Genomic DNA, 14,002 nt, shown 5'->3' on the forward strand with positions numbered 1-14,002 from the left:
GGCGCACGGTAACCCTGCCTACCTCGTCTCGTCTTACCTCGCTTAACTTTTTTACCTAAATTCTGCACTGCTCGCAGCAGCTCGCCTTAAGTTGTACGTTACCTTTGTACCAACGAGTCGCCCACCTCGCTGTGATCCGTCCTGCCTTGACTCCTCTCAGTCTAGTCATTATCACAAGCGAAAGACGTCAGACTACTTGTTAAGAATAAGGTCCAGGAAAGAGTCGAGTATAGAAATGGTGGTGGGAAGCTGACCAGAAGAATTAAGTTGAAAGCTGTTGTCCTTGTGGTCAAGTGGCCTGTTACGAGCTGCTTGCTGTTCATTTTTTCAGGAAATTATCCAAAGGTAAATGATCCTGGTGTCAATTCTCCGCGGGAATTTCCGCGCTCACTACAGTTTCCCCTCATTACTATAGTCAGAAGTTTGAACTTACATCTGAGCGAATATATAGTTTCATCCAAGGATCACAGAGCTAGCGAGAGCGAGTATGGTCTTAGAATTATCCTGAAGGCCTATAATTGGCTCTCAGTTATTGATATTTTATATATTGCCATTGTCTCGCTGACCATGAAGGTTGATGGACATAAAAAACAGTCTTTTTGTAACAAAGTAATTGGTCAGCCTCCTATTTATGCCAAGCAAAACAAGCCTCTTCCCACATTTAAGTTGGCCTGGTGGATCAACGTGGAACATCTCGACACAACCAACGTCGCAGTCTCGAAGCTTTCTCGTGTCTCTCCTCCGTCCATTTCGTCCGAGAAAAACTCGACCATTAGAAGAAATATTTCTGTGGAACATAAACCCGGGTCATCCTCTCTCCCAACCCGGGTCATCCTCTCTCCCAATACCCAATTTCGCAAAAGTTAGGATAAACTTAAAGTAATCAGAAAACGGTCGGTGAAACCCTCCTGAGCCTCGAACACAAGATGACGCATCCAGTGTGACCAACACCAACCCTGCCGACCAACACCAACCCTGCCGACCAACACACTTACCCTGTTATTGCTTCGTCTGAGCCAGGCAGGACGGTAGGTGGCACAGCTATGAGGCACTTTTCCGTGGCGTTGATATGGCTGACGTAATGGTAGGTTTGGTATTTAAAGGATTAAAGTCGGAGATGTGAAGTGCCCCAGTGTTGGTAAGACTCGCTCCAGCTATCTCAAGATGGATGTGAAGGTTCTTGATGGAGTTTACAGTCAAACTTGTAAGACCAAACGTCCACTTACACGCCAGCCCTCCGGCAGACTGAGCGAGGGAGACCAACTAACTTCATTTAGTGAATAAAATCCATCAAACTTTTCTTCTTCGCGAGTGCGAAAAAAAAAGATAATACTGGAACAAGCGTCCGTTTTTCAGAAGACTGACTTCATGGATGTGACGCAGTGAAGTACCGCCGTTGACGGGTAAGATATGCGAGATAATATGATGGTGTTATCATTGGTGAACATAAAGATGTCAAAACAATACAGACATGGTTCCTACACTCAAGCAAGCCCCCAGGAACCACGCAACATAAACAAGACAGCTTCCTCTCCCGTGGGAGGTCACGTCCAGCTGACTGATCCCACGAGAGAAATGTCTACTATTATTTTCTTCCTGATTCTCCCATGTATCTGAGTCTGTCTTCTCTTGACCTGGATGTCTGTCCCTCCCACGTCTTTCGTACCCACATGACCATACTCCCCACATACAGAGCTCACCCGCAAACACTTGACAAAAGCAACAACAGAAAAAAAAGACATCAGGGAGTCGCTACAATCCCCATTCCTTGTCCATACCAGTCTGGATAGTGTGGATTTTCCTACTCATATTTGCTGTAGATTTGGTTGGCTCGCCTGGTCTTGCAGCGATTTCGTATCTGAAAAGATGTTGATTTATCCATTTTAATGCAATATGTGAGCAAGACATAACCGGAAAAAGAATCATGCATGTATATTCTTTACGTCATGATAAACAGTATGTTCCTGAACCTTAACCTATGCCTGACCCAGAACCGCCCTGATACACGTTCCAGTCTCGTCAGTATCTTGTCCAGGCTGCTGCAATGTGTGTGTGTGTGTGTGTGTGTGTGTGTGTGTGTGTGTGTGTGTGTGTGCCCCCGGGCTGGGGATCGCTCGGCCGTCGAGACCCTGTGCCCACAGTGTCTTGCTGGGGAAATGTGAGGGTGCAGGCCTGTCCTCCGTGGCATGGCTACCGTCAGCGGGGAGGGGGGAGGGGGGGGAGAGAAGAGGTTAATGGGAAGGAGGGAAGAGTGAGAGATGGGGGGGGGGGGACTGGAAGGGAGAGAGGGGGACGGAGTAAACTTTGAATATATATGTTGAGTCTCCTGAAGTGTTGAATTCTTCGAGGAAACAGTTTTGAATCTTCAAGTCTACCTTCGTCATGTGTATGTCTTGAGAGTGGCAGTCTGCATTTTGTTGCTCTTTTTGTATTCGTTCACGTTTTTCTTCAACTGTGACCAAACCTGGAGAACCAGAGGTAAACAACGAGAGATGATGTGACCATCCCGGGAGAAGCAGCTCTCTCGCTGGCTGACCAGGCTCGCTCATGACCAGGATTGCTGATCATTGCGTGACCTGCACGTGATCCACGCGGTGCACGTGATCCACACGATGCACGTGATCCACGCGATGCACGTGATCCACGTGATCCACGCGATGCACGTGATCCACGCGATGCATGTGATCCACGTGATCCACTCGCGTTCCGTAATCCACCACCCGTCGCCCCCTGATCCACCAGACGTTGCCTCTGATCCAGTAAGCTCTCTCTCTCTCTCTCTCTCTCTCTCTCTCTCTCTCTCTCTCTCTCTCTCTCTCTCTCTCTCTCTCTTCTCTCTCTCTCTCTGCCGGAAGCAGACCAAAGTGGGGCACCATAAACTGCCTATGTTTACCGCTGGCTCCACACCTGACTCCTAAACTGTCAGGCTGATATATGTGGCCCCCGCGACGACACACCTGAATTTACATATTCATAAATTGGTCCAGAGAAATTATGTTTATATTTCTATAATGTTGGAATAGTGGGTAGAATGTGGTCAAGATAATGTCGGATGAGCTATGGGTCTCTCTCTCTCTCTCTCTCTCTCTCTCTCTCTCTCTCTCTCTCTCTCTCTCTCTCTCTCTGAGCGACCGTACGCCCCGGCTGAGATAGGAAGAAAAACATGAATAATGACTTTTTAATATGTCGCCGAAATATTCGTGAGCTGGCAACCTCTCCTGGCTGGAGGAGTCTCGTATCATTTGTTTACATCTTGTTTCATTGTTATCCTCACACCTGCTCGTGTTCTGGCAACGATTTGAACTACAAGTATCGGGAAGTCAACAAAGTCTTAGTCATGATATGTACTATTCAATCTAAAAGAAAAAGGCTGACGTTGAACGGTAAGTGTATCAAGGTCAAGTGTTCTCTATCTTCAGGTCACGGGTTATTAGAGCCATCAACATTTAGGTATAAGCAAAGTATGGAATGAATTCTAATAAAGGAGTCTTTCTTACGTTTTCAAGATCATTGTAAGTCCATATACAGTGGTGCACACCCACACGCCTCCCTTGCTGAAATGCACACTTAACCTGTAGTGTTATTCCGTCGTCAAAAACTATTTTCTTCGTCTCAGTAAGGGAAAAATTCAGGATATTTTATATCATCTTTCATAAAGTCTTATAAAGAATCTCTTATATTACCATCTCATGCAAATATATGTTCCCAGTAGCCGGGGTTAGAGGTCTGAAGTGTGTATGCCTATAATATATTCATTTCGTCAATTATGGTTTATAGAACAAACTACATTGTTAAGTTACCCTTGATTGTTTGAATTACTTTTATATCACAATTCTGCCCATTTGATACACTGGTCAGGTTACTCACACTTCACATGTCACCACCAGAAACCTTAAACAACAATTTTAATGCATTTTACGTTAAAGAAATTTAAAAAAAAAAAAAATACTGGAATTTTTTTCATGTATAAGCCGCCCATATTACTCGATTTTTTTACATTGTTGAAGTTAGCCGTTACGCAATCGCTATTTTGAACGTATCTCTTTAAACGCCTATGTTTACATTCGACATTTAAATTCATTCATTCAGTTCCTCCTGCCAGCCTTCAGACATAGGTTTAAACGTAACATTTCAGACCAGTTATTTGTAATGTGCAATATTCTCTTGAATTAGTGTTCTTTAATCTCAACTACGATGTTCAATTCAATCCTTCTGAAGAATTCCACCTAAATTCCTTTATCAAAGTCTCTCGGTAAATTCCGTCGTTTAAGAACCATTTTAAATTAATTCACAAAACACGTTCAGAACCCCGTGTTAGGTTTAAGTCTGCGACTTCACCTCCTTAACAACGAATCCTTTACAACCCAGTAATGATAATTGCTGTGGAAATTAATTACTGAACAATAATGAGACATTTATTTATACTTCTGTAACATTAGCTTGTAATTATCGTCTTTAATTACGATGATACTAGAAAGAAAATGGGGACCTGGCTTTTGGAGTCACATGTCACATATATTCATTGAAGTATTTTTTTTAATTCTAAGACGAGTAAACAAGATACATGAGAATATATGGAAATTAAACAATCATGGAAGCAAAGATGGCGGTAGTGTGTGTGTGTGTGTGTGTGTGTCAGAAATAAGTGAGAGAAAATAGGTCTTGCATCTGTGGCTTAAAAAGGGACTTCAAGAGAATGGTTGCAGATGAGGAGACGTCGCAGACTTAGCAAGAAAAGTGCGGGATGCAGATGAGAGAGAGAGAGAGAGAGAGAGAGAGAGAGAGAGAGAGAGAGAGAGAGAGAGAGAGAGAGAGAGGCCGGCTTTGTCAGAGTGATCGAGGGGAAAAAGGTAAGATCAGAGTGAGTGTGTGTGTGAGTGAGAGGAGGAGCACTCTGGCCAGGACGTGGCTACTTCATACACAGCCTCACTGTTAGACGAGATGGTGTTGTGAACGAAAGAATTAGAGAAGAGATTGAGGAATCATTTTGAGAAAGACAAAAGCCTGAGCCAAGGAATCGCCGTAAATGGAATCATTAAAAAGCAGAATTGTAGACATCAACAACAGGACCAGATAACACTTGATGAATATAAGGAAAACAAAAAGATGTCTCGATCATTGTTCCTGAATATATCTTATCGTCCTTTTTATCAGCTGCCAAAGACTGTTGAGACACTTTGGTCGAGTTAGCCTTGAAGATATATATATATATATATATATATATATATATATATATATATATATATATATATATATATATATATATATATATATATCGTTGTCAGTGGATGGCAAGTACATTCTCGTCCAGGATATTCTTGCTCTGGAGGATCCAACATTCTCCTCCTCCTGCATGGAGCGCAGCCACGAAGGTATAAGAGCCGCATGAAAGAGGCTCTGATGCTGTATGATAGAACTATGTCAAGTCTTCAGGTAACTTTTAGCAGTGGACTGTCCCGTGTGTGTGTGTGTGTGTGTGTGTGTGTGTGTGTGTGTAGGAACAATTAACCTAAGGAAATTAATTACTATGATAATACTACCACGTTGCATTACCCCATGACCTTCGTTTTTCTCAAGACGGTTCTACTCAAGTTATTAAACTGGAATTTAGTTTTGTCCTCTCTGTTCTTGTCTACCCACTCTATCCTCATCTACCCATCAGTCTTACACTTTCTACCCCTGTCTACCACTCGGTCACCCCGAGCCTCCCAACACAGCTCTACCTCCCATCCATCTCCATTGTTGCTAGCTACTCCACCCTCCCTCTCTCCCTCCCTCTCTCTCTCCCTCCCTCCCTACCTACCACATCTCCCTTCCCCTCTCCTGCTAAGGGCACCAGCGCACCATTTTTCTCCCCATGCCAGCATTAGCCTGAAAGCACTCCCCCTTTTGCCCTTTTCTTGTCAGCACGGGCAAAACAACATCACTTTACAATTTCACTTAAAACGTTGTTGGGGCTTCCATCTCCTGCCGGGGAAATCTGCATATAATACATTTTTTCCTCTTTTTTTTTCTTCTTAAACCCAACAGACTGATGGCACATAGATGGAGAATCCGTGTGTGTGTGTGTGTGTGTGTGTGTGTGTGTGTGTGTGTGTGTGTGTGTGTGTTGACCCACTTGTTACCACCTGTTTGTACAGATGGTGAGGGAGGTTTACATTCGTGAGGCCTCATCTCTTCTCCTTGTGTTTCTGTCATATATGATATTTTGAGTCTCCCTCCCGCCCGCCGGTCAACACTCTTACTTCCTCCTGACTTAGCTTGTTTCACGAGTCCACAACTCTGGTGTTGGAGAGATGCTTCCTCACGTCCCTCACTACACAGTTCCTCACGTCCCTCATCACACAGTTCCTCACGTCCCTCGCCATACAGTTCCTCACGTTCCTCCCCAAACAATTCCTCACGTCCCTCACCACACAGTTCCTCACGTCCCTCACTACAGAGTTCCTCACGTAACTCCCCACACAGTTCCTCACGTCCCTCACTACACAGTTCCTCACGTCCCTCTACACAGTTCCTCACGTCCCTCACTACACAGTTCCTCACGTCCCTCACTACACTTCTCTTGCCTCACTTCCTCTTCTTCATGAGTCTTCAAAGAAGCATTCTGTGCTCGCATTGTTGTGACCTCATAGGAATTTATATGCAGTTATCACGTCTCCCTTTATTCTTCGTTCTTCCAATGTAGGTCAGTCCACTCAGGTCCGATAGTATTCTTGTTACATTCCTTTGGACCCTTTCCAGCAGCTCTATGTGGCCCTCCAAGTGAGGACAGCAAACGGCTGCGTCGTGTCCCAGGTTGGGTCGAATGTGCGTCGTGTTTACCTCGCTAAACATCTCGCGCTTCCTGTACTTAAAGACAATAGTGAGACGGACTGGACTATAGTCCCTCTCCCTCCCGCTCTTTTTCTCCTGATGATCTGGAGACAAGTTCGGAGTGATGTTGACTTCCAGTTGACATTCAGCAGTACGACTATTCTAATATAACTCTCCCAATGTGGTCCACTAGTTTGGTCTGTTTCAACTATTTCCATCGTCATACCTGCCTGTTTCCCAAGATTGAATTCCATTATCTATTATCCTAACCACTGCTGCCACTTGTCAAGATCTGGTGGCTGTATTTCGCAGTGTTTCTTACTTTACAGTTCTTTCATGATATCGGCAAACATCAGTAGGTGTGAATCCGTCCACCTTGGGGAATGATTTGCGTAGATATGAGATACCGCGAACCTACACTCTCTTTCATTCTGGTGAACAGTGGCCAAGTTCAGAGGAACGCTACGTGATATCACCAGTGGTATAACAAGGGTCATCGTCCACGTTCTCGTGATACTAATGACACTAGATTCTCGCAACACATCCTCTACAACGGTGTTTACTTCATGTGATGTAGCCAAAGCTGATCATTTCTCTCTATGGCTCATCACTGCTGCATCAGTCACTTGCTCTTAGTGAGAGGGACCGAGAGGGGTCCTCAGTGACTGACACCGAGAGGGGTCCTCAGAGAAAGACACTGAGAGGAATCTTTGGACACAGACCTCCACAGTGGAACATAAACTCCTGTGTAACCAACTTGGGTGTGGTCCACACACACACACACACACACACACACACACACACACACACACACACGCCGCGGTGGTCTGAGTCGCAGGCTTCCCATTATCAGTGGTTGATGCTCCATAATCACAAGACGGGCGAGGGACATCCCCGGGCGGGGGAATGAGACGGTGAGGATGTGAGGTCGCACGGGGTAGGTCACAGCGTCCACAACGTGAGCTGCGTCCCCACCGATCACTTGCTTCCCTGTGGTGTCTGTGGAGGTGGCAGCTCCTGGTGGGGGGGTCTTTGTTGGGGGTGGTGACTGCCAGGCGATTGAAGAAGGACTGAGAGTATATGATAAATAGAAGAATAATGAATAATAAAGAAAATACAGAAGTATTTATTTCTCTTTAATATATACTATTTGGTGATCACTTGTCTCCCTATAATGCCTCATTCAGTTCATGTATTTTCTCTCTCCTCGTGCTTCTGTTTACCACATGTTCTCTGCCTTTCCTTCACCTCGCCTTCTCCCCCATCTTTTATGCAACTGATGCTTTTCTCATCTTTTGATCGTTTTTCGTGTCCAAATTCTTAGGCTTCCCTTACTTCCTAGTCTCATTGAACCCACTTCATTTCCTTTCTTCATCTCTGATCGCATTTCTCTCCCTTTCTCTCCTTCCTCTTCCATCTTGGATCCTCTTCGTCATCCCCCATGTCCTCCCTTACTACTACCCCTCATGTGTTTCTATCCACCACATTTATTATATTTCCTCTTCTCTCGTCACCCTCTCTCATCTTCCTCCACCTCTCTTCTCTGCCCCCCCCCCCCCCCCGCCTCGCCTCTTGGGTCAAGACGACACCCCTTCCCCCCTTACTGGTACGTCCCCCAACACGTACAACTTCGGCAGGAGTTTTGTGTCCTGTGATGTGCAGATGTGGCTCCTCCTGGGCTACGGCCGCCCCCGCTGCTGCAACACCCACCCTGGGCCAAACTTCCTCCCAGACTTGCACACACGAGTGTGGTCCTCTCTCTGACGGGCAGGCCTGTGTGTCTGTGTCCCTGTGAGAGTCTTTGTCTGTGTGTCTGTGTCCTACATTCCCGACACACACGTCTCCTCTGACACGATCATCGAGACACCAGCAGCCAGCCAGTCACACCCTCGCCTCGCGCGGCTGTCCTCCCACCACCCTAGTGTGACCCCCCGGGCCGCTGACCAGGTCACACACACACACACACACACACACACACACACACACACACATGGGGTAACTGATGTGAACGTGAGGACCACTGGGGTAAGGTAGGGAACACCGGGGTAAGGTGGGAGTCACTACTGCTGGCGTCACACGTGACCTCCTTCCCCCAGGGGTCGAACTCATTGAAACTGATAACGCGCGATAAAGACACGGCAGGTCAGACTCTCGTAAATAGTGAATAGTTTTTGTCTGTAAGTTTAGAGAAAATGTAGTAATCTCTCTCTCTCTCTCTCTCTCTCTCTCTCTCTCTCTCTCTCTCTCTCTCTCTCTCTCTCTCTCTCTCTCTCTCTCTCTCTCTCTCTCTCTATCTATCTGTCTATCTATATATCAGATGCAAGAAGATATGCAGTCATAATTTTCTTTTCATATCGTTTCATCTTTCTATTTTCTGTACTTCGCTCCTTACTTCGCTTTCGTGTATTTCAATGATATCATCTGCTTGCATATTCATGGTAATGAAATATGAAACATTAATTAATCATAATTTCATCTCGGGAGTGACTGCAATATTCCCGGCCGCTTCAGTTTCCTCTGTGTCTCTCCCTAGGTATCTGGACGCTGTCCCAAGTTTCGCCAAATTTCGCCAAATTGCGCCAAAGCGACGCCAAGTTGCCTAACTTAAGGTGTCGGTTCGAGGCCCGTGGTTTTAAAAGTTTCAGCGAATACGAGGAGCAAGATTTTTAAGAAGCACTTATGACAAAAGTTAATATCTATCTTCCTCCGAGCAGGACATGAATGCAGGCAGACAAAGTAACAGCGAAATTCAAATGCCAATAAATACATGTATACATATACGGGTGCGCGTGCGTGTGTGTGGGGGAAATAGGGAGGGTGGAATGTGAAAGACAGACATAAAATCGGGGATAATGCACTCAGCCGCTGCATTTGGCAACTCTGGCAGGATCTAGACGCCACTGAAAACATAAAAGGTAATTAATCATGTGGCAACGTCATATCTCAGGGTACAGCCACACAAATATTTGATCTCCCGCTCCTTGCCGGAATTATCACTTCTTGTTAGCTCACAAGTTTTGTAAGACCCAAGATTGTTAAACGGCCAAGTTTTTTCGTGTGATGTAGTACGAGGCCAAACCGATGTGGTGTTTTCCCTTTATAACGGGTAGTTGCCATGAGACAGAGGAGCTGATTGGCTGAAAATGAGGAACGATTTGTCATTACCAGGTACTTAAATATAGTACAATTTAACCCCAGGTATGTTGGCTCCTGTGGATGGAACAGGAAGCCTCGCTTGTGAGGGTATGTCTCACAGTATCTTATGAGGACAACATAATATCATCACAGTTAATACTAGTGTTGATCAGCAACACACTCGGTGCATTCATAAGGTCTGAGGGGCAAGGATCAAGGTCAGGGGATCAATTACTCAATAGTGATGGTTGGTGAGAACACACTGAGGCCAGGCAGTGACTGCGAGGGTTTGTGGTCATAATGATGGATGGGTTTGGTCACGTCAGCATCGTAACTTGATATTTTCTTCTCCCAGGAACAAGAGAGCATTGTACAGTAAACCACGGAACTACCACTTCATGAATGATTCACGTTATACCAAACTGGCCATTGTATTTATACGTGAAATCATGAATAACTTTAGTAATATCTAAGATGGGTAAAGGCTGGGCAAAGCAGGCGTATGGAAGGTAAACAGGAGCCACAAGCAGAGATGGACACATGACATGTATGAATCAGGGATGAACCTGAGCTGAGCTCTGAAATATATGGCAAATTTCGTGGCTGGAATCTCTCTCTCTCTCTCTCTCTCTCTCTCTCTCTCTCTCTCTCTCTCTCTCTCTCTCTCTCTCTCTCTCTCTCTCTCTCTCTCTCCTGAACCACAACAATGTATAATGCAAGATGTGTGAGCATCCTGGAGTAGGCGCAGTATAGTCTAGATTATTTTTACCCGTGAGTGATCCTTACCTTGCAGACGAGAATATTTTCATGCAATATGTATTTTCTGGGGCCTGAAGGGTTCTGGGGTATGAGATGTTTTGCATAAAAGCACAAGGGCAACTTCCTGGTTTTCCGTGTGACGGAACGAGGGGTCATGTGTTTGTGGGTTTGGGGCGTGTGGCTGCCCGACAGAGGAAGGAGGAGGAGGATAAGAAGGAAGAGAGAGAGAGAGAGAGAGAGAGAGAGAGAGAGAGAGAGAGAGAGAGAGAGAGAGAGAGAGAGAGAGGATGTGGTAGAATGAAGTGGTTAGGGCCGGTTCGTATACCAGTTTCTATGTTAACCAACATCTGTACGTATATGTAGTAGTAATCCCTCCCTATGTACGAAGTTCCTTTGGATAATAATTAATTGTTTGAATAGCAGCAACTGTTGATATTCTAATCATATTTCTAACCAATTGCCTTTTATATAGATAATGGGTTGTTTAGGTAATATCTTGTATCCATTGCCCATTAGTTATTTAGTTCGTTCGAGCATGAATCACTGGGCGACTGGAGCTGGTAGAACAGACAGACAGACAGACCTACAACTTGCCCGGCCCCTGATGCGATCTTGGCCCCTCAGCCTGTGAGGGCAGCTCTCTCCCCTACACCACAGCAGCACCACATTATAAGGCGTAGAACAATTCATCAATTAACTCATAATTTATCTTACAAATGATAAGATTTAATTTACGGCCTGAAGATTGCTCGTTTGAAGTCCGATCCTCCGTCATTAGCCACAATATTGCTCACATTATCTCCTTTTGGAGTAACGTAAAGAGGTTAAGCGTCTGCCTTGTGTGTGTGGGCGGCCGCAGTCAGCCTCCATCATCCTAGCCTGGCAAAGTTTCTACTTTTATTTCTACTGGTCCAGTCAGAGGAACTTTCTACCTTTACTATTAGTTCCCTGTGGATCAGTCTCGTTTTTAGATTTTAACGTTTCGGATATAAAGAATTTGTCTAAATAACAGTAAGATTTCGAATCTTAGAAAAATTCATGAAAACATCCGAAACTTTGCACTACACTAGCCGATTAAAAACATGTCGAGTTTTTCATTAATTGTGAGTACAGACATCGACACCAACAGATTTCAGACTATAAGCTACAGTGACACCAAGTAAAATCACACTGAGAACTTTTCTCTGGGGTTGGAGTTGTTATAACCACAGTTGGTGTAAGAGTATGAGCGCGACCTTGTATCACTGAGAATCAGAGAACAGATTCTTCAACAACTGGAGGTAAATCAAGATTAAATGCAAATTTAAATATGCCTATATTTATAGTTCTATGAGGATTTCTTTATCTGGGTTGAACTAGAGTGAATTCAACATCCTAATGATTTCTCTAATAGAATTATGGGTACATGTTGTGTAGTAGTCGTTCTGCACAGTGAATGTTGCAAAAGTAGCTTAGTAGCTTGTTCAAAAAAAGCTGATTTCTTCCGGTTTTCTCCATACCCTCATCATCTCAAGAGAGCATTCATTACTTTCATATACGCATGACATCAACACTGAAATAACGTGGATCATTTTCTAGAGTTAATTTTAGAAATAGTGCAAATAATCACAGAATTAAGCCGCAACTTTATGGCTAAGACGCGCAATTTACCTTATGGCTTTGTGCCTTAAGGTCCATATTTAGGTCACCGGGGAAAGTGGGTTTTCAGGTCTGCAGCTGATTGGTCGAGTCATTAGGTGGGGAATTTTGCGGCACTTGTGATTGGTCGAGCCATAAGGTGGGGAATTTTGTCTCTCCCGTGATTGGTTGAGCTATAAGTTGGAGAATTAATATCATGCTCGTGATTGGTCGAGCTCTAAAGCCCTGTATTTTTTTGGCGTACATCCGAGTGGACAGTGAACGCTCCTTTTCGCGAGAGAGGCTACCGTCCTTCATGTGATAAGGGCGATATTTTAGCTGCACAGAGTGCCTCGAGCGACCACAAAAACAGCACCAAGGTGAGTGTCAGTCAGGCTCAAGGTTGAGGGAAAAGAAAACCATCTACTTAATTATTCTATTGACAATAAGGAAGCATTGGTTATTTTGCCGTTGTTTGTTGGCCACTACTGCCTTCTTAGGTCCATAGACTAACTGTTGCATAAACGTTATTGCAGATATCGAGATTCAAACAAATATAAATATGAAGAAATAAATTCTAATTGCTCAAAACCTACTGGTCGTAGGAGAGCTTATACCAGTCTCTGTCTCGAATAATCAGGAAAGTTTTGTGTCAAAATATTCCATCCAATTAACCTGACCTTCTCCCCAACCCTGACCCTCCTCAACGTAACGCACAGGTGGCGCTGAGCAACGTTAAGAATGGAAAATTACACGAAGGCAAAATAATGTCTGACCCTCCGGTGCCTACGATTCGGCAATGTATATATATATATATATATATATATATATATATATATATATATATATATATATATATATATATATATATATATATATATGTGTGTGTGTGTTGTGTGTCTGTGTGTGTGTGTAGACAATGAATGTCGCAAGACAAATACAGCAATCAAGTTGGCTACAACCCGCATCCCGGCTCTCGGTCTGATCTACACCATATATTCAAAATATCTTAAAATTCCACTGATGACCCGTATCCGTAGTTTCAATATTGGCGAGGTTGCAATATCATCACCGAATTTTGTTTGCGTAAATGTTTACACTCTCAGAGCGATTGTTCTCTTGTCGTGGAAGCAATTTCTTTATTGTTATCATCATTATTATTATCATAATAATGATATATAATAATAATAATTGATCGCCGTTTCCTGCGTCAGCTAGGTAGTGCCAGGAAACACAAAGAATAGCCCATCCTCTCATACACACACACACACACACACACACACACATATATATATATATATATATATATATATATATATATATATATATATATATATATATATATATATCTTTCTTTTCTTTCATACTATTCGCCATTTCCCGCATTAGCGAGGTAGCGTTGAGAACAGAGGACTGGGCCCTTGAGGGAATATCCTCACCTGGGCCCATTCTCTGTTCCCTCTTTTGGAAAATTAAAAAAAAAAAAAAAAAGTGAGAGGGGAGGATTTCCAGCCCCCCCGCTCCCTCCCCTTTTAGTTGCCTTCTACGACACGCAGGGAATACGTGGGAAGTATTCTTTCTCCCCTATCCCCATATATATATATATATATATATATATATAAACGCCCATTAACACACATACGTGTACATATCAACATATGCACATACAGACATA

The 14,002-nt window shown here is 44.0% G+C and overlaps 1 protein-coding gene across 2 annotated transcripts in view; it reads left to right on the forward strand.

Moving 5' to 3' along the window:
* LOC139757999 (radical S-adenosyl methionine domain-containing protein 1, mitochondrial-like) overlaps positions 1 to 14,002 on the forward strand; it is a 123,815-nt gene that overhangs the window by 84,993 nt on the left and 24,820 nt on the right. The window contains exon 1 of one of the 2 annotated variants that reach the window (XM_071678958.1): positions 12,608 to 12,707. The exons of the other annotated variant lie outside the window; for it this stretch is intronic. The gene's annotated coding sequence lies outside the window, so the exon portion shown is untranslated. Of the gene's footprint in view, positions 1 to 12,607; positions 12,708 to 14,002 lie in introns of those variants that run through there. 2 annotated transcript variants of the gene reach the window in all.

Source organism: Panulirus ornatus, chromosome 29 (assembly GCF_036320965.1).
Source record: "Panulirus ornatus isolate Po-2019 chromosome 29, ASM3632096v1, whole genome shotgun sequence".
NCBI classification, from domain to species: Eukaryota; Metazoa; Arthropoda; class Malacostraca; order Decapoda; family Palinuridae; genus Panulirus; species Panulirus ornatus.